Raw genomic sequence first — 22707 nt, 5'->3', positions numbered from 1 at the left:
TTTTTTTTTTTGAATAGAGTTTCTTTAAACGAAAAATTCCATAACAGTGGAAATAATAGTTCCAGATTAGCCTTTGCATAATGCACTTGTTATTCTGGGAAATACTTTACGCAAATGTATTAAGCCCTGTTTTAACAGATTGCGGAACAAATATATGGCTGACATGAAATTTAGGTTGGTTAAAACAGCTTAAGACTGAACGTATGAGCCATAAAACAACTTAAGATTGAATTAATGAGTTATAAAACAACTTAAGACTGAACTTATAAGCTACAAACAACTAAATACTGAACTTATGAGTTATAAACAACTAAAGACTAAACTTATGAGCCATAAAACAACTTAAGACTGAACTCATGAGTCAAAAAACAACTTAAGACTAAACTTATTAGCAATAAACAACCTAATACGTAATCTATGAGCCATAAACAACTTTAGACTGAATTTGTCAACTATAAACAACTAAAGACTGATCTTACGAGCCATAAAACAACTTAAGACTTAATTTATGAGCCATAAACAACTTTAAGACTGATCTTATGAGCCATAAATAACTTAAGACTTTAAATGCTTTATTTAAGAGACATATGTCAACTTAAGACTGTACTTGTGATCTATATTCCAACTGGCCCGTCGTACATAATACAATACTGTTTTACTCCTACATGACAACTGGCCCCTGCCTCTCACCTGTAGAGTGTGTGGTTTGCAGGCCTTCACGAGAGCGATCAACAGTTTGCTCGTGTGTAAGAAGTGGACATTCTTATCCATCAGACCATGAACGATCATTAGACGATTCTCACTGAAAACATGAACGATCAGTACACGATTCCCAATGAAAACATGAACAAACAGTAGACAAGAAATAATAAAATATCGCTACGACTGATATTATTTGCCTTCTTGAAACCGATTTATTTCTATCAAAAGATACATACTTTTTAGTTGATTCCGAGAAGCGTACCTCAAAACATTGACAGATATAAACGACTACTGACTTGATATAAAAATTTATACCAGACACCTTTGTATCAGGCTAATATAAGTAAAGAAGAATGATGTATTTTTGTGTCGTTTTTTCTAAACAAAGACAACACTTTGTAATGTTGTGATAAGATTTGTGTTTACTGGTATAGAAACAGAAGAAAATCGGACTACCTTATCAAGAGATAACACTTATGTAAATATTCGGTAATTCTTCTACCGGCTCATAAGTCGGGAGGTAAAAAATGGTACACAAATTTTCCATTTTAATTATGTTCACTTTATACGTTGGGTAATGACAACGCGAACATATTTGTGTGTGTGCAGTTTTTATGTCTATCTTAATAACAAAGCAGTACATACTTTTCCGGTAAGCTATCCACATATGTGAGCACGTTGCCACGGTGATACCCGTACAGGTTGTTAGTGGGCAGGTCCATGTACCACTCCGTGTACCCAGTGTCGTACAGGTGCCAGTCTACAACCGGGGCACCCGCTATACACACCTGTGAAATACAAACAACTGCTATAGACTCATGTGAAATGCAAACACACGCGGTAGACAACTGTAAAATACAAACACCTGATATAGATACATTTGAAATACAAACACCTGATATAGACACCTTTGAAAAACAACACCTGGGGTCGTATTCCAGAATTATCTTAAGTAAATTCTTAAATATTTTCACTTAAGTTCAAAATAACAATGTTTTGTACTTCTTTACTTAATAAAAAAATGCATGTTTTTTTGGTATTCCTCAAATAACATTGACATAATGAAGTTACTTTGATGTAATGTTCGATTCCTTACTATTGCAGTATGAAATGAGACACTTAAGAAAAATTCCCAATTTAAGGATAAAAATAAAATTTAACTTAAGATGCTTCTGGAATACCACTCCTGCTATAGACACCTTTGAAATACAAACACCTGATATAGACACTTTTAAAATACCAACACCTGATATAGACACCTTTACAATACAATCACCTGATATAGACACCCTTAAAATACAAACTCCTGAATAGACACCTTTGAAATACAAACATCTGATATGGACACCGTTAAAAAAACACCTGCTTTAGACAATGGTTAAACAAACAACTGTAATATATACCTGTGAATTACAAACACCTGTAATAGAAACCTACGAAATTCAAACACCTGCTATACACACCTGTGACATACAAACAATCAAATTAAACAGCCCATTGGTCAATATCTGTATAATATGTATATAATTGATTCTTGCTCTGGTAAAACAGGGCTTAATGCGTATGTTTAAAGTGTCATACCAGATTTTCCTGTGTGGACGGTACAGGCTAATCTTAGACGGCAATGAACGCTAATGTATTAAGCCACGTTTTCCCAGAACGAGGCTCATATTTATATAACTATTCAGTATTCAAATATGCATCTTTAACGGACAAATAACTAAAACATAATTCTTTTAATAAAGCAATGGCTACCAATATTTTCAATCTCATGCAAGATGAAATGAAACCAAATTAAAACATTAGTATTATTATCAAGTGGTTAATATAATTACCATAACATAACGTGATGTAATAAGTGATGTACTAAGTGATTTTATGTAGTGATGCATTAAGTGATGTTTATCCCCCTTTTACAGCAATTTCGGTTGATTAAAGCCCCGTTGATTAAATTTCTTAAATTTTGTTTAAATAAAAAGGTTTACTGAATAAAGAGTGGGATAAATAGAATAATAGATAAGTGTTGATTATAGATCAGGTTTATCATTCTCGGAACGAAAACGAAAAAGCACTCTAAGGCTCGTGCTTTTTCTTTTCTAAGCCTCGCATGATAAACTTGATCTATAAGCAACACTAACCTATTATTCTCTATATAAAGTTGTATATACAATATTGTATTAAGCTATACATAAAGTGATGTATAAAATGATGTATTCAGTGATTTACAACGTGATGTATTATTATAAATAAAGGAATTATAGAGTGACATAAAGCGATGTTAAAGGAGAATTATAAATTGATGTATGAAGAGGTTTGCCATTAATTAATGGCAAAAGTAAGCCTGCGTAACACAAGACTTAATGAATTGTCCCATAGATATTGAAGATTTCATAGCTCACTCAGTCCATTGGTAAAATGACTCCAAAGTGACAGTTAATGACAACACAGTTACAGCACTCACCTTGAATATATCTGACCTCTGAGCCAGTTACAGCACTAACCTTGAATATATCCGGCCTCTGAGCCAGTTACAGCACTAACCTTGAATATATCCGGCCTTTGAGCCAGTTACAGTACTCACCTTGAATATATTGGGCCTCTGAGCCAGTTACAGCACTAACCTTGAATATATCCGGCATCTGAGCCAGTTACAGCACTCATCTTGAATATATCTAGCCTCTGAGCCAGTTACAGCATCCACCTTAACTATATCATGCCTCTGAGCCAGTTACAGCGCTCGCCTTGAATATATCTGGCCTCTGAGCCAATTACAGCACTAACCTTGAATATATCTGGCCTCTGGGCCAGTTACAGCACTAACATTGAATATGTCAGGCCTATGAATCAGTTACAACACTCACCTTGAATATATCCGGCCTCTGAGCCGGTTACATTACTCGCCTTGAATATATTTGGCCTCTGAGCCAGTTACAGCACTCCCCTTAACTATATCCGGCCTCTGAGCCAGTTACAGCACTCACCTTGAATATATCTGGCCTCTTAGTCAGTTACAGCCTAAAGGTCGATGTATATGTACATTTAATCATCACGGTTATGCAGAACGCAGTGTGAAATGTTGGCACCGATTTCAGACGTATTACAGGATGTATTCTTTAATAATAAGATATCGACACGAACTGCAAATAAAACTGTATGTTATGCACGGAAGATTTTAAATGTATTTCAATAACTCGAGATATTACAAAATAAAGTTGTAAACGGTGTGTTGACATTTTGTCCATCCCGTGTGTAAACCATGAAAACCCCGTTGATTCAGCACTCCGTATTTCTTAATTCTATAAGACACAAGGGCATCTAGCATATGTTCGCAATGATTTTGAAACTCAGGCTAACAGTAGTAGGTTCAATCCGAGAAAAGTACTGCTTGTGGTTGTTATGGACTTTAGCCATGGTTTCCTTGAACTTCTGTAGAAAATACTCAGTAACAACAATAAAGCTACAGCATTGCATTTATAGAACCTATTAACACCAATTCGTACAACGCTATTTTTTCTTCCCATTAGGATATGCTACAGAGCTAAAAGTTACGAGCAAAGTAAGACTGGCATCTAGCAAGATAAGTATTGTGGGTAGGCACATCAGATATTCTTGAGGGGGTTGATAATAAGATGTAATAAATCAGCCTCCGAAGACTGAAATACTTCAACATTAAAGATATATACTTTGATACGTTCTATTGCATCCACACAACATAAATCAAGCTGTTGTAGTATTTAATATAGCTAACAATTAAACTCCAGGATCTGCATTATTTGTGTTTTCTCCACCACGTTTATAAACCAACGCAAACTATAAACTTAAAATCAACAACACTGATATCACTGCTTTGAAACGGTCAATACAAAACACTTTTATTGTTTTGAGGGCTATCCGTACAGAAAGCTAAATCAACAAACTGTTGTAGTATATAATATATATAAAAAACGAAACTCCATAAAATATATCAAGATAGCAATTATTTATCTTATCAACAACGTTTGTAAAAGAACATGCACAATAAACAAAAACATTATTAACACAAGATCACCGCATTTGAACTGTTAATTCAAATAATTGAAGTTTAAAGTTTGAAGGCAAGCCGTTAATCACACTAACCCCAACATTAATCAAAACAAAAACGCGCATCTTAAATGTTTGTCAAAGTAATCAAATGTACATATGAAGTCAGGAAATGAAAACATAAATGCCAAACACATCAATAAATAAATCGAATATAGCGTAATATAGTGTTCTAGTCGCGTTTGTATCGGGTATTAAACTAACATAAATATGTGTATGGCCTTTTAAGTCATCACTGCAATAAACTGTAGTTTAAGAGCTTCATAGCAATATACGGAATTGGAAACCGATTAAAGAACATAAATCAAATACTTTGAACAAGTTTGCAATTAAGTCCAGCTCTCAAGCATATCATATATACTTGACGGTGGCAATACCAGGTGTCGAGTAGCTGTTAATGGACTAGTAGCTTGAACGAGGCACATATTTCCGTGATCTCTTGGATAAACTGAAGTAATCTACATGAAGGCGTAACGCAATGGTCATATTTCATGTAACTCATTTCAACTTAATATGTTGTTTAGACAAATAAAACTAACCTTATTCATCAATTTCATTTTTAAATAACAGTTATATATAATTATAGTGTATAAAACGCATACTTTTGGCGCGAAGAAATCTAAATTATTGGCAAAAATCCAGTTGGATTAATCTAGAACTTCAAACGGAAACATTCACACTGGATTGAATTGACAACATTAACAGCCAAATTCGAAATTATTGAGTTCATATCCAGGATTGAACCGATTTCGGCGTCGTTAAAAAGATTTTTACAATGCTTCAAGACTGGGAATCACTGGCATGACAACATATCCATTATACTTAAGTGTCATTGATCCCGGTATTGCAAATAATTGATTCACTAAAAATGACCTATATTTCACTTACCAAAAACAAACAAAGCATGCTACTTAAACAGTTACCTATGTATTTCACGTTCCTAGTTACCTATTTGTAAACAGGTCTCCGTTAAAGCTTTGTATGGCACGTTCCTAGTTACCTGTATGCAAGATCTCCAGTATCGCTCTGTATGCCACGCTCCTTATTACATATATGAAAGCAGATCTACATTATAGCTCTGTATTTCACGGTCCTTGTTTACCCGTTTGTAAGTAGATCTCCAGAATAACTTTGTATGCCACGTTCCTAGTTGTCCGTCTGTAAGCAGATATCCAGTATGTAGAGAATAACAGGTTAATGCCTAGTTTTTTGTCATATATCAGGCAAAGCATAGAATAATATAACGGCGAAGCTGGCCGAGCCTTTATTTTATAATAGCCTGATATATTACAAAAAGATCAGGAAGTAACCTGTTTTAAGTTTATCATACCTCTACCTCCCGGAAATTTAAATGAAATAATAAAAACAAAGCTAAAATGCTGCAGTTTTAGCGGGAAAGAATATGACTTTTGTCGTTTGACGTGTTAATAATGACGTCGTGAGCACGCGCGCTTTTTATTTGTAAAAAATGTTTTTGCTATTTGTATTGAATTTGAGTTTAAAATATATTACATCTTGGTATCAAATTCTTTGTTTTGTTGAATCTGATTCGATTTTACTAAAAGTGATTACTTTTTAGTTGATTCCGAGTAATATGACCATCCTCCACACATGATTGATATAAGAACTTCCTGTTGACCATGATATAAAAAATATATCAGGCAGATATCAATGCGGTGGTATGATAAATCTCTGTATGCCACGTTCCGAGTTACCTGTATGTTAGCTGATATCCAGTATAGCTCTGTATGCCATGTTTCAAGTTACCTGTATGTAGGCATATCTCCAGTATAGCTCTGTATGCCACGTTCCGAGTCATCTATCTGTAAGCAGATCTCCAGTATTACTATGTATGCCACGGTCTTGGTTACCTGTCTGTAAGGAGATCTCTGGTATATCTCTGTTTTTCACGTCCCTAGTTACCTGTATGTTAGCAGATCTTCAGTATTGCTCTGTATGCCACGCTCCAAGTTGCATGTCCGAAAGCAGTCTCCAGTAAAGCTCTGTATTTCACGTTCCTAGTTACCTGCTTGTAAGCAGATCTCCAGTATTGTTCTGTATGCTACAGTTCTAGTGACCTGTCTGCAAGCGGATCTCCAGTATAGCTTTGTATGCCACGTTCCTAGTGACCTGTCTGCAAGCAGTCTCCAGAATAGCTCTGTATGTCACGTTCCTATTTATTTGTATGTAAGCAGATCTCCAGTTTTGCTCTGTATACCAAGTTCCTAGTTGCCTGTTTTTAAGCAAATCTCAAGTATAACTATGTATGTCATGTTCCTAGTCGCCTGTATGTATGCAAATCTCCAGTATAGCTCGGTTTGCCACGTTTCAAGTTACCTGTTTTTAAGCAGATCTCCAGTATAATTATGTATTCCTTGGACCTATTAACCTGTATGTAAATAGATCTCCAGTGTTGCTATGTATGCGACGTTGCTAGTAACCTACCTGCAAGGGAATCTCCAGTATACCTCTGTATGTCAAGTTCCTATTTATGTGTATGTAAGTAAATCTCCCGTATAGTTTTTTATGCCACTGTCCTAGTTACCTGTCTGCAAGCAGATCTCTGAATGTCACTTCTTAGTTACCTGTTTACAGAATAGCTTTGTGTGTCACGTTCCTAATTACCCGTCTGCAAGAAGATTTCCAGTATTGTTATGTATGCCGCGTTCCTAGTTACCTTTCTGTAAGCAGATCTCCAGTATAGCTCTGTATGCAACGTTCCTAGTTACCTGTCTGCAGGCAGATCTCCAGTATAGCTCTGTATGCCACTTTCCAACCTACCTCTCTGCAAGCAGATCCCAAATTTAGCTCTATATACCACGTCCCTAGTGTGGAAACTGTGATCTTCGCGCTCTGATTTCGCCATCTAGGCCTGGTGGCATAAGAAAAATTCACAACATGAAGACAGCTTTGTAAATCCATATTCTAGTATGATTCTTAAATATATTAATACAGACTAGGAACAACTTGAGTGTTCTAAAAATGATCATGACAAATACCTAACATCTAGACTTAAGCGCAAAATTGGAATTTTTGTTGTCATTTACAGTTCACGATTTGTGTATCAAAATATGTAAGAATCAAATTAGTGCTCGGATTTGTGGCATTAATGCGTCCATGAACAACTTGTTCTTATTTTTTTTTAACTTGTGTTCGACCTATACCGCCTTAAATCTGGAAGATTATTGCGATACGTTGAATAATTCCAAGGGGTAAATCCAGGAGTACTGATTATTATAAAGTTTATAAAATCATAAAGACTTGTTTTCTTTATTTGTCCATAAGTAATTGCTAAATAAAAAGTATGTTCTTTAGTTCAATTGAATCCCGACAAAGATCAGATTACATTAGAATAACAACCTTGTTTCCTGTGCAGCCTGTCTAATTGCAAAGGGAAACGGCTTGGTAGTGGTTCCTTGTCGTCGATAAAGGACCGCACTATATAACAAGCGTTGTCTCGAATCGTGTAGCTTCATGTGCACTGAATCTGTGTTCAATCAGTTTAAATGGGAATATATCGTTATATTATGATCATTTCTTATATACAGACCATAAATACAGCGTTTTGAAAAACAAACACTTAAAATGTGTGCATCTATTTGATATGTGATGACGAAGATGTCACCTCTAATGAATATTGTTTGAAAAATCGGTAACATGTACCTTTAGTATATAGTACACATCATGCAATTTACTCTCACATGTAGCATTATACATTTCAATACTTTCGATAAAGAAGTAATGATGTTACCCAGCTTACATATCCCTAATAAGAAACTACATGTATTCACAACAATTGAATACATGCGCCAATGTTAAAGAATATTAGCGGGAGACATTCTTTGAAAAGTCCGTTGATCAAACCAAGATCTTTCAAATGAGATGTAAATAATTTGAATAATTTGATCCTATATACTTTGTATTGAATAATTGTCTTAAAATGATGGGTTTCGTTCAGGTTTATTGAACCGGTTTATCGAACCACACAAATGCACCTTTGCTTTTGTAGTGTACTGTAATTTAAACAACGCGACGAGTCTTCAATACCAAGCGCACCTCGTTTAAGTTATGCTCAGATTTATAACCAAGTAAACACGCCAAACACTATTTGAACAGATTAGTCAAACAGTTTAATATAGTTAAATATATCGTGAAGAAATGATATTAATGGAACTAAATTCTACAGGTAAGCTGCACTTATGTTTTTGTTTCAATGTGATTTTGTGTAGTTTAATGTAACACAGTTGAAGTAAAATAATTGTGTATCGTAAGGGAACTAATATAAAACAAAATGTATTTTAATTACGTAACATTAATGTATAAAACTGCTCTTACAAGTAAACATAACTACACACAGATACTTGCAATATATCGTGTATCGTATGTATCGTTTTGTTCACCGTATTGTAGAACAATATGTATAATTAAAATAAGTGAAACTCCAGCTGATGGAGCAGTATTGCATTCTCATTAATACAATTAGTTGGTCCATTATTTAAGGCAAGGGACCCATTGCCGAAACAGCACAATACAAAACAACATAAACACAAATAAGAATAAAGCTGGGGTCAACGCCTTGGAACGGTCAATGCAAAGCATTGGGGGTTTAAACCGGTTTTAGAGCGCTCAACCTCACACTTGGCCCACCAATATTCATGATACATATAAGTGTAAAAACAATTTAACCCCATAGCATTACAACTCAGATTAAACAATAATAAAAGGGAATTAAAACGCATTCAATTTAATTACCACTTAATTACTCAATGGTAGGAAAGAGACCAGAGCAACAGATTTACAACTTTTTTAGGAACAATGAAATGAAACTACGTTCAAGTGTCAACTACATTCCTTCTTTTTAGAAAAACATTTAAGAATATAGCATCATACAGTAAATATGTCAGATCATCGTCGTCCAAATACAGGAATAAGCAGCAATAATGGGTGTAAAAGATCCATATTACATAGCTTAGTTGTTTATGTGACTGCTAAAAAATAAATAATAAATCGAACAAGAAACACCCGTCAGAGAGAAAAGATTAATAAAATTTAACGCTATAAACCCGATGACCTAAGCATGTAGCCTAAACAGTGAAAGTGTGTCGTATGAAGCAATATAGAAGCGATGACGTAAAAAAAAGTAGCCAAGAACATTGATAGTGTATAGTATAAAGCAATTGAGAAGCGATGACACGATGACGAGAAAAAAATAAGGGACAGTACTGTAAAATAAAAAATAAAAATATTAAAAGTGTGGTACTGTAAAATCGAAATACCAATAAAACCAGCATATGTGATTGAATATATATAATAATGAAACATATAAAATGATCATTCCATTAATAATTTAAAATTTTAAGAGAAGAAAGATAACGTAATTCGAAAACCAACACGAATGTACTTTTAAGTACTTAAACATCATATCCTTTTGATAAAAGTGAGTAAGATATATTGAAAAGTTTAATATAAACATTTTCTTTAAGATATTTTGATTTGCGAATACGCTTCAAAACATCTCCATAAAATGATGGGTGGGAAATTCCATTTCTTAAATGCCATTTTAAAGAAACACTATATTTTGAAATTATATTACCATACTTTGTATTTTATGTGTTACGAAGCAATGGGTATACGTTTTCAAGTAACAAAATCCTTTGAGAAAATCATCATACTTTGAGATTTCACTTTAGATTTTAGAAATCAATTGATAATTGGCCTCGGTTTATAAGGCAATAAACATCGATTTAGAAGTTGTTATGTATGGCTTTGGCAATATAAACACAGTGAAATTTTACTAGTCCCGGCTTTCGAGGACCTTATAAATGCCTGTGAATTTCTGTTGGTGAATATGAACTAAATTCGCTAGGTCGTTCAAAATTGTTTTCTTATTTACATTTATTATATTAATAAGATAAACGTTCGGTTATATAAATATCAATAGTATACATTTGCCATTGAAAATGAGGAGTACACTTTACAATGCTATTACCGAGTTTCGTCGTTAAATTCGTTTAATGTCAACATAAAGATCCGCGAGTATCAGACTACAAGTATAAATCCATTACTCCTGTAGAATATCAGCACGTATGATGAAATGTACCCTAAACCTTGGGTATAACCCATGGAAACTTGTGAAGTTGTTTGACCTTAAACATACAAATATTTGCATCGTTCATTCACTGGCGTAGAACAGAGTAATTAATAATTAATAAATAATTTGTTGTGCCTCCTATGTGTATGTCGAATATGGTTCTTTTGTTTTGTGTCACATTGTTTTTGAAACTGATTAATGTGCTTAAAAAGAGGATCTCTTTTGGATTGTAGCTGAAGTTGTACCCTGATTTAATTTGTGTAGGTCCATATTTATTACGAAAAACAGGTGCTTACTCTAATAGGTGATTAATTTCGATTAAATATTAGTTCTTCCATCGGGCTCAAACTGATCGTTACGTGTTTTTTCTTAGTTTGGCGCCATGGAATGTAGGGAAGCACATAACGATTCTCAAAGAGCGCCTTTCTAGAACGTGAGAAACGTGTAAAAAATATTGATAAGTTCAATACCGACGACATTACAGGAAAATAAAATCATTTAACAATTAACAGACGGACCGACCGACATGTGCAAAACAATATACCCCCTCTTCTTCGAAGGGGGGCATACAAAGTACAAAAGTTAGTCAACAGTATGTAGCATGTGTAACTGTGACAATGGTACCAGTACGAAGCATGTCAGACTGAGACAATGGTACCAGTATGTATTATGACAACTGACACAATTGTACCAGTTATGATGTATTGTCTAACACTGTGACAACGGTACCAGTACGTAGAATGTCCGACTGTAACAATTGTACCAGTACATAGCATGTCAGACTGAGGCAATGGTACTCGTTTGTAGCTGGTCAGACTGTGACACTGGTACCAGTGCGTTGCATTTCAGACTAAGACAATAATAAAAATGTTGCAAACGGTCAAAAAAGAAAAAAGATCAATTGGATGTTGTACTTGTTTCTGTCTTATCATTTTTCTTATAGCACAATAATATTTGCATGGTTTGCATTTGAATTCAGAAAGAGGGTTATATGCCTGCTTTTAATAACAAAGTTAATTCTTTTTCAAATTAAACTATGCTGATAAGATAAGCTTGTTTTGGATTTTTCTCTGTTGAATTATAATAACTTCAATACAAATATTAAATGATTTAAGAAAAAATGTAAAGACATGATGATAACTTTTGCTGTTTATGTATTGGTCTTCTACTTAGTAATTCTATACAGGCCCCAAGCCACTGATTTATGATCATTTTGCTGTTTCTAGTATGTCTGCATACCTTTTAATAATTACATTGTTTTCAAATAAACTGATAATACTTTAAAGTTATAGATATTGGTTAAGAAACAAGCACAATGCAACACAGTTCATGTCTCCCAGTTAATCCAACTTGAATTCAAATAAATATAAAATGTAGTATTTTCTTCCATCATTAAAAAAATATTTCAATAAACACATATTTCAAGTATTCAGAATAAAAGTCTTCATTTTAAGACATATGAACAGAAAAAAACTGATATGATTTTCAGATACGACATTTTTGCATAAGAAAATCAAATATTACAAGATTTTAAGCGCAAAACAGTCGTATCTTGATATTTAACACATATCTCCGATTACAATAATGGCAATAGAGGTATATTATGTGAACGTCAAATAAATTTACAATACATGTACTTACATTTATGCAAAATATATTTGTATTACTGATAAAAATTAAATTTGAATTTATTGTACTGAAAAGTTTACAAAAAGTCAATTACGACCGTTTTGCGCTAAGCCCGCGATATGAAGTTATTTCAGTTTTTGCTTTATTGATTAACATTTAACAAGGATATTCAATAAAGTTGGCCTTTCCAAAATAAAAATAAAAAAACGTATCCAATTTACCTTCAATGTCATTTTTAAACATGTCCATGAAAATCAAACTTGTCATGTATTCTAATTTAAGGGACACAACTCGTATTGTATTGTTAAAACATGCAGTCATGAGTCATTTGTATTGAGGTCCATATCTGTGTGAATCTACGAATAAAGTCAGTCGTGACATACCCACCAAAACTGTTGTAATCGAATGAACTACATACTGGAAAAAATGCGATCGATCATTGATATTTCGAAGTATTCCCGGTTTAGTATTTTCAATTGGACGGAAATAAAATATTCAATTCCATCTCCGCTTCTTCGAAATACCGCTATTTCGAACCCATTAATCCGGTCCTGTTTCGAGTTTTAAGATGTATAAATAAAGTGATTATTTGAAGTGCTTATTTGCGAGTTTGCAGTGTTACCTATTATTGCTTATAATAATTGTTCTAAACTCTCGATTTCACAATTTTGTTTATTCATTTAAGCTTGACAGTTAATTGCATTAACGAGCTTGCAAATTAAAAAATCCCTTCCAAAATATGCGTAAGGTTTTCGCAGGACAGCAAAACTAAATCAGATTTAAGAAAGAGGCATTTTTATAATATCATAAAAATAAAAAATAAATAATAGTATTAGTTACGATAATTGTAATAATAAATATTATAATTATATTTATAATAATATTATTTATTATAATAATTAAAATAATAATTGTAATCTGAAAAATCCCGGCGAATTATATAGCAAGAGGTTCGATTGTATATAATGTTTATGTCATTATTTTTCATAATCTTTCAACAATACAGAAAATAACAAATATTTAATTCCCTTGATCATTCTACAGCTCATCGTTATCACTATTATATAACATTCATACTTTCATACATTCGTGACAATAAGAGTAGTAAAGATAATAATGTATTAAGTCTGAGAGTGCTGTGTGTTTATGTACACAATACACAATACATGATTATCCACGAGGATGGTTAAATATAACTAATTTTTAATTTTCTATCTTGTAATGGTTGTTTTTAATGCTGCCTACTTTAATATAATTACATACACAAACGTTTACGCTGACAAAGTAGTAAATACTTGGTGTTGCAGAAAACAGTTTTTTATTCATGAATTGTATTTGTTTTTGAAACAATATCGTACAGACTCGCTTAAATATCCCTCCCTTACAAAACATATCGTCTAAGCAGCTTTAAATCAGAGGGAGAATATTTAACTCGGGGAATATTTAACATGGAGAATATTAAACACGGGGAATATTTAACACGGAGAATATATAACACGGGGAATTTTAAACACGGGGAATATTTAACACGGAGAATATTAAACACGGGGAATATTTAACACGGGGAATATTTAACACGGAGAATATTTAACACGGGGAATATTTAACACGGGGAATATTTAACACGGAGAATATTAAACACGGGGAATATTTAACACGGGGAATATTTAACACAGTAAATATTTAACACGGGGAATATTAAACACGGAGAATATTTAACACGGGGAATATTTAACACGGAGAATATTTAACACGGGGAATATTTAACACGGGGAATATTTAACACGGAGAATATTTAACACGGGGAATATTTAAAACGGAGAATATTTAACACGGGGAATATTTAACATTAATCATTAAACAATACTTATTATATATTATGCATGACTGTTGCAGATAGATGAATATAAGTTTCACTACAAATTTTTGATCATTAAATGCGATTATTTTTGGGCTAAAGATAATATATAACTCGCGTTCATTCTATAATATGCATTCGTGAATCGTATGAAAACCACATACAATCATTTCTTTATAATATGGAATGTATTTTAATTAAGGTCTTTGATTAACATTGGTGTAATGACACAACCTTCAACTCTTTGAAAGGAACAGAAACGTATATGGACCCGAGAACATCTGGGGTGGTATTCCAGATGCATATTAAGTTAAATTTTATTTTTATCCTTAAATTGGCAATTTTTCTTAAGTGTTTCATTTCATACTGCAATAGTGAGGCATCGAAAATTACATTAAAATAGCATCATTATGTCAATGTTATTTGAGGAATACCAAAACAACATGCATGTCTTTATTTATTAAAGAAATACAAAACATTGTAATTTTGAACTTGAGTGAAAATATTTAAGAAATGACTTAAGATGTCTTAGTGGTATGTATGTCAGCAATTATTTTCGAAAAAAATACACTAAGCTAGTTTATTATCAATGCGCATTTTACTTACATAATTTTACAGATGTCGTAAGGTAATCACTGGCGTGATTAGTCTGATCATGAATATATCCCACGTAACATAGACATCTACAGTCGTCACTCTCTAGTAAGCTATAGCGTATGTGCAATTCACGTAGAAGTTGTAAGCACTGGATCGATGTGCAGCTCACTTAGAAGTTGTTTGTACTGGTGAATAAGCAATTGATGTAGATGCTGTAATTGTTAGAAAGACGTGATAACCATATTCACAGTGTTTGGGTTACAAAGTTTACCTGTGCGTTCAACTCTAAGTATGTTTTTATATCTACCAGTCTTTGTATCATAAATATTTACTTCATTAGTACCAGACTGATCTAAGCTTGTATTTTTTGACATGTATGTAAGTTGACAGGATACTTTATTTGCTACAAAATTATTGTTCTGCAATACAATTTGTTTTACAATAGTTCGATGTTGCTTGTAAAACTGATTTTCTGTTCCTAATTGATTTATTGCTTTTGTAAATACGTTGACATTTGTAGAAAGCTTTTTTGGCCTCTGTTTAAGTTCAAAGTACGTTTATGTATATGCAAAGAGACACCTACATACATTTAAACAAAATGAGTAATTAATCTGTTCTACTAACTTATAAAATGTCACCCACGTAACATAATTTTATTGAAATAAAATGAACTATTACAAAGAAATTCTAGCACAATTGGAACATGTAAAAATGAGTAGAACATTAATAAAAGGCATGAAATATAACGTTCAAGATTAATAATTTGTATTATTTCCGACAGATAACCAACACTCGACTGTTAGTCTTTAAAAAATAATGGCGTGTTTTCATTTGAATTTACATGGTAGTATATAGAATGCACATACAGATCTAAATGTTATTTTCTAAGCATAATACACGACTTAGCCTTTTTCTAGTTTAAACCAAAGTACACCGTAATAGTTAAGTTAAATAAGTTCTGTTGTTTTTAAATATTGGTTGTTTAAATATACAACAACACCGCCACATTCGCATATTTGTGTATATTAAAGTATGTACAATGGTATTAATCATCGAATGGTACAATTTGATGGGTACTTGATGAAAAACAAATGGAATAATGAAATGAAATGACTAATGCTGTATTAAATCCACTATCTGCGAGAGAAATACACCACTTAGCTAGTTAATAAGCAAATGCACATTTTACATTCATAATTGCAGAGATGGCAGAAGATGGCTTCCGGTTTGAAACATCTTATGATGTGCATGTCCCAGGTCACAAGAGCCTTTACAGTAGTCACTCTCAAGTAAGTACAGGCGTTCTTGAAATCACTTTCAAGTAAGAACAGTTGTATATGTAGTCATTATACAGTGAGTACCAGTGCCTATTTAGTAATTATGCAGATAGTACGGGTGTATATGCAGTCAATATCGATTAAGTACTGGTGAATGTGTAGTCACTATCTAATTAATACTGGTTTATGCGTAGTCATTCTTCGGTTAGTACTGGTGTATGTGTAGTCACTCTATGGTAAGAACTGGTGTATGTGTAGTCACTCTAAAGTATGTACTGGTGTATGTGTAGTCACTCTAAAGTATGTACTGGTGTATGTGAAGTTACTCTAAAGTATGTTCTGGTGTATATGTAGTCACTCTGCAGTGAGTACAGATGTATGTGTAGTCACACTCCAGTTAGTACTGGTGTATGTGTAGTCACTCTAAAGTAAGTACTGGTGTATGTGTAGTCACTCAAAAGTATGTACTGGTGTATGTGCAGTTACTCTAAAGTAAGTACTGGTGTATATGTAGTCACTCTTAAGTAAGTACTGGTGTATGTGTAGTTACTCTTAAGTAAGTACTGGTGTATGTGTAGTCACTCTTAAGTAAGTACTGGTGTATGTGTAGTTACTGTAAAGTAAGTACTGGTGTATATGTAGTCACTCTTAAGTATGTACTGGGGTATGTGTAGTCACTCAAAAGTAACTACTGGGGTATGTGTAGTCACTCTAAAGTATGTACTGGGGTATGTGTAGTCACTCAAAAGTATGTACTGGGGTAATGTGTAGTCACTCTAAAGTAAGTACTGGGGTATGTGTAGTCACTCTTAAGTAAGTACTGGGGTATGTGTAGTCACTCTTAAGTAAGTACTGGTGTAATGTGTAGTCACTCTTAAGTATGTACTGGGGTATGTGTAGTCACTCAAAAGTATGTACTGGGGTAATGTGTAGTCACTCAAAAGTAAGTACTGGGGTATGTGTAGTCACTCAAAAGTATGTACTGGTGAAATGTGTAGTCACTCAAAAGTAAGTACTGGGGTATGTGTAGTCACTCAAAAGTATGAACTGGGGTAATGTGTAGTCACTCTAAAGTAAGTACTGGGGTATGTGTAGTCTTTCTAAAGTAAGTACTGGGGTATGTGTAGTCACTCAAAAGTAAGTACTGGGGTATGTGTAGTCACTAAAAAGTAAGTACTGGGGTATGTGTAGTCACTCTAAAGTAAGTACTGGGGTATGTGTAGTCACTCAAAAGTATGTACTGGGGTAATGTGTAGTCACTCAAAAGTAAGTACTGGGGTATGTGTAGTCACTCTTAAGTAAGTACTGGGGTATGTGAAGTCACTCAAAAGTATGTACTGGAGTATGTGTAGTCACTCTAAAGTATGTACTGGGGTATGTGTAGTCACTCTTAAGTAAGTACTGGGGTATGTGTAGTCACTCTTAAGTAAGTACTGGGGTATGTGTAGTCACTCTAAAGTATGTACTGGGGTATTTGTAGTCACTCTTAAGTAAGTACTGGGGTATGTGTAGTCACTCAAAAGTATGTACTGGGGTATGTGTAGTCACTCTAAAGTATGTACTGGGGTATGTGTAGTCACTCAAAAGTATGTACTGGGGTATGTGTAGTCACTCAAAAGTATGTAATGGGGTATGTGTAGTCACTCAAAAGTAAGTACTGGTGTATGTGTAGTCACTCTAAAGTAAGTACTGGTGTATGTGTAGTCACTCTTAAGTATGTACTGGGGTATGTGTAGTCACTCAAAAGTAAGTACTGGGGTATGTGTAGTCACTCTAAAGTAAGTACTGGGGTATGCGTAGTCACTCTAAAGTAAGTACTGGTGTATGTGTAGTCACTCTAAAGTAAGTACTGGGGTATGTGTAGTCACTCAAAAGTATGTACTGGTGTATATGTAGTCACTCTTAAGTAAGTACTGGGGTATGCGTAGTCACTCTAAAGTAAGTACTGGTGTATGTGAAGTCACTCAAAAGTAAGTACTGGTGTATGTGTAGTCACTCAAAAGTAAGTACTGGTGTATGTGTAGTCACTCTAAAGTAAGTACTGGAGTATGTGTAGTCACTCTTAAGTAAGTACTGGTGTATATGTAGTCACTCAAAAGTAAGTACTGGGGTATGTGTAGTCACTCTTAAGTAAGTACTGGTGTATGTGTAGTCACTCTAAAGTAAGTACTGGTGTAATGTGTAGTCACTCAAAAGTATGTACTGGGGTATGTGTAGTTACTCTAAAGTACGTACTGGTGTATGTGTAGTCACTCTAAAGTAAGTACTGGGGTATGTGTAGTCACTCAAAAGTATGTACTGGTGTTTGTGTAGTCACTCAAAAGTAAGAAATGGGGTATGTGTAGTCACTCAAAAGTAAGTACTGGGGTATGTGTAGTCACTCAAAAGTAAGTACTGGGGTATGTGTAGTCACTCTAAAGTATGTACTGGGGTATGTGTAGTCACGCAAAAGTAAGTACTGGGGTATGTGTAGTCACTCAAAAGTAAGTACTGGGGTATGTGTAGTCACTCTAAAGTATGTACTGGGGTATGTGTAGTCACTCAAAAGTAAGTACTGGGGTATGTGTAGTCACTCTAAAGTAAGTACTGGGGTATGTGTAGTTACTCTAAAGTATGTACTGGGGTATGTGTAGTCACTCAAAAGTATGTACTGGGGTATGTGTAGTCACTCAAAAGTAAGTACTGGGGTATGTGTAGTCACTCTAAAGTAAGTACTGGGGTATGTGTAGTCACTCTAAAGTATGTACTGGGGTATGTGTAGTCACTCAAAAGTAAGTACTGGGGTATGTGTAGTCACTCTAAAGTTTGTACTGGGGTATGTGTAGTCACTCTAAAGTATGTACTGGGGTATGTGTAGTCACTCAAAAGTAAGTACTGAGGTATGTGTAGTCACTCTAAAGTAAGTACTGGGGTATGTGTAGTCACTCTAAAGTAAGTACTGGTGTATGTGTAGTCACTCTTAAGTAAGTACTGGGTTATGTGTAGTCACTCTTAAGTAAGTACTGGGGTATGTGTAGTCACTCTAAAGTAAGTACTGGTGTATGTGTAGTCACTCTTAAGTATGTACTGGTGTATGTGTAGTCACTCAAAAGTAAGTACTGGTGTATATGTAGTCACTCTGCAGTGAGTACAGATGTATGTGAAGTCACTCTCCAGTTAGTACTGGTGTATCTGAAGTCAAGCATGTACTTGTCACGTAGTCTTTGAAACATAATAAACGTACACAACTCCATTTTAGTGTTCACAGCGATTTATTTATGTTGATTTAATTCTAACACAACGTTCACCATACAATACAAAATGTCCGTATAATATTCTGAACTTCAAGATACATGCGGTTGTATGTCGATTTATTGCTTAAAATTTGACCATTCATTTGTTAAAATATTGCAAGTACGTACATTTCCATAAATGAAATTCATTTCTGCTTTGAACAAGACCAGGTTTATGGAAATCGATGAACAGTTGATAAAGTCATGGCTGTTCAAAGCGATGTACCTTGTTTTCGTATCATTTCAAGTTGAATACCTTTATATATGATATTGAAACAATTTGTGAAAGAGAAGTTGATATTTCGTTTAAATTTTATTACTTCCATTCAAAATGATGTTTTTTTTACAAATAAGGTTCATAGCCACACGCAAATGACCTGTGCTCAGGTATACAATGATGTTATTTCCACAATGACAAAAGGATTATAATTTACATGGGTTTGTAAAACGGGAGCGCATTCTACCATTGCGAAGATATTTCATAATATTTTAGCAACATTAAAACTGTTCCTGCAATTTCAATAATTTCAGGTTCAGTGTGAAAATGCCTCCTTAGAGACATGTACGGTGATAAACCGCCTGGGGTATGGACCGGAGATCAGACAGGCGAGGAGAGACGCCTACAATAAGTATGATAGGCTTATTACTGCATGGTTGCCTCCTGTGGCAACGGATATAACTACGGGTAGCAAGGCAGAGGAACTGACCGGCGTTTTTGAAAGTGATCATGATATACTGGTTGCATAAAAAGGCATTATATTTCTAGAAGATTGTGTTCACACATTACCAAGGGAGACTATTGTGTTTGCATTAATTACCAGCTTGTGCTACCACGGGCACTCTAGGCTAAATTAACTAGAACGACCTGGTACGTGGATTCCAACGCGAATACAAGATGCTCCGTGTGATGATGAAAATTGTCGTGTTATCCTGAACAGTACATTATATTTTGATTTCAACAATAAACTGGATTTTACGCACGGCAAGGTGCGAAATGAACGTGCAGGACCATCAAGGCCGAGTTCGATAGGGCAATTTCATAAAGACCTTGTGATGTCTGTACGCTGTCAATGTCCAGGAATACTTTTGAAATGGGCAGAACGTTGTCGTCATTGGCCATCACCGGATATTGTTCAGAAGGTTGTAGCAATGGGAGCATTTATGACACCAGTTGGTTTTAAGTGTAGTGAATATCAACATGTAGAATGGAGAATTTGTTTTTATACTGGGGAGAATTAACTTGTGAGCAGTCTTAATTACATACAGGTGTACGTTTATGTTATATTGAAAATGGTGGTTAAGGATGTGTTAAAGCCAGTAAAAAAAGGAAATCTCATCATACACAGTGAAAAACATTGTATTGCGGCTTGCGGAGAACAATCCACAGGCACGGTTCAATGAAAGTAGTTTGTTGTATTGGCTCCGGGAAGGACTGGAGAAACTAAGAACGGCAATATTGGATACAAATCTGCCATATTATATGATACCAGAAAGGAAGGAATCTAATGGCAGCATGCGGACTGGATGAAGGGAAAACGCGTACATGGGTAAATAATATCACGGACATGATGAACGAAGGTTCAAAGATATTACTTAGATTGCCAAAGATACGGAAGGCAATAATCTCGCACCCAGAACCACTAATATGGTACAACAAAAAGAGACTGGAGCTTGAACTGCTGTACCTGAAGCGTCTGAACAGATTAGTTCAGTGCATAGATAAGAATGGTGCGGTAAATTTTTCGGATAATACTCTGCAGGCGATGTATACACGAATGTTTTATATATTGAAAAAGGCGCAGAAGAGCATGTATAGGGAAGGTAGTCGGATTGATAGTCTGGCGGAGATATGTAACATGATGTTGATGTAATGTCCGTAGTAATCGCCGAAAATGAAATTAATGCAATTGTTCATACTTTCAACAAATTACAACCTATGTATATATGCATTTGTTGTTCAACAAGTCTTTGTCGTAATGCTGATGCCTTTGGTTGATAATTGTTTTATTGTAAAGTACATGTATAATCATTTGTTGCCAAAAGTCCTTTACAAGAACATATTCCTTGGAAGAATTATGGAAAAGAACGCGGTCATTGCTTATTTATCCGGTATCTTAGCTTATGATTGCTATCTTGTGGATTTCAAAGTGGCGTCACTGTATGTGTCGTTAGATTTTACTTATTTTTTATGATCAAGAAATTGTGTCACCCTAATCTTGCATGTTATAATAAAGCAGTTACAACGAAATATACCGTGGTTTGGATAATGGGCGAAATTATGTTACCGTAAATGAAGATAATAATTTCTACACTGCATATCATTGACATGAATAAAGACAACTGCATTTCAACATTTCAATTTTATAAAATACAGATAAATATTTCATAGATTATTGCATTTCTGGGTACTACACTGAAATCTTAAGCATAACCTGTGCGGCGTAATTTTTAGCAGTAAGAAACTAAAAGTTGTAAATTATGTATATTAATCTATTTAAGTTTTGAATCAATTTTGCCGCGTTGACATTGTTCTTTGTGATATGTAATCTTGAACCCATTCTGATGTAAGGGACATCGATACAGAATGTGTGGAGAAGTTGCCAGAAATATCACATGATGCTAGGTTCTGAATGTGCTTCATTGTCTTTCTGTTGTTACGGGGATAATTTAGCCTTTGAGGAATTATAATCGCAATAAATTGAATTAATATTCTCGTTTAATCTCTTCAATGTAAATTACAAAGGTCAAAGCATTTGCAAAATTTGTTTTTATGTTTGTGCATGCGGTGATCATTCTTGCCTAGTGACAGTTTCTTTATGGTTTGTATTGCCCGTTCCTAGGTGAAGACAAAAGCGTATGGTGTACATGTATGGGCATTTTCGTAAGCACATTCCTTGGAGGTTTTGGTCATATATTTATTTGTAGATAAAATGGCCGTATAAATAATTACAAAAACAATAACAAAACATTGGGTTGTGAATCGAGAACGCAATCCCCGACTATGTGGTCCAGCGTTCAAACGACAGAGCTAGTAGGCCCGATTAAAAAACACACACTAGATTTGTACATAACGTGGTAAAGTCACAATTATACAGAGGTTGACTGACATATGCAACAATCTTTAAATCAAAATTGTGCGCGTTAGTCAATATGCTACATTAAATAGTATCTTTAATAGTATCTCTGATATATTTAACTAAT

Source organism: Dreissena polymorpha, chromosome 2 (assembly GCF_020536995.1).
Source record: "Dreissena polymorpha isolate Duluth1 chromosome 2, UMN_Dpol_1.0, whole genome shotgun sequence".
Taxonomy (NCBI): domain Eukaryota; kingdom Metazoa; phylum Mollusca; class Bivalvia; order Myida; family Dreissenidae; genus Dreissena; species Dreissena polymorpha.
Note: the sequence above shows the minus strand (reverse complement) of the source record.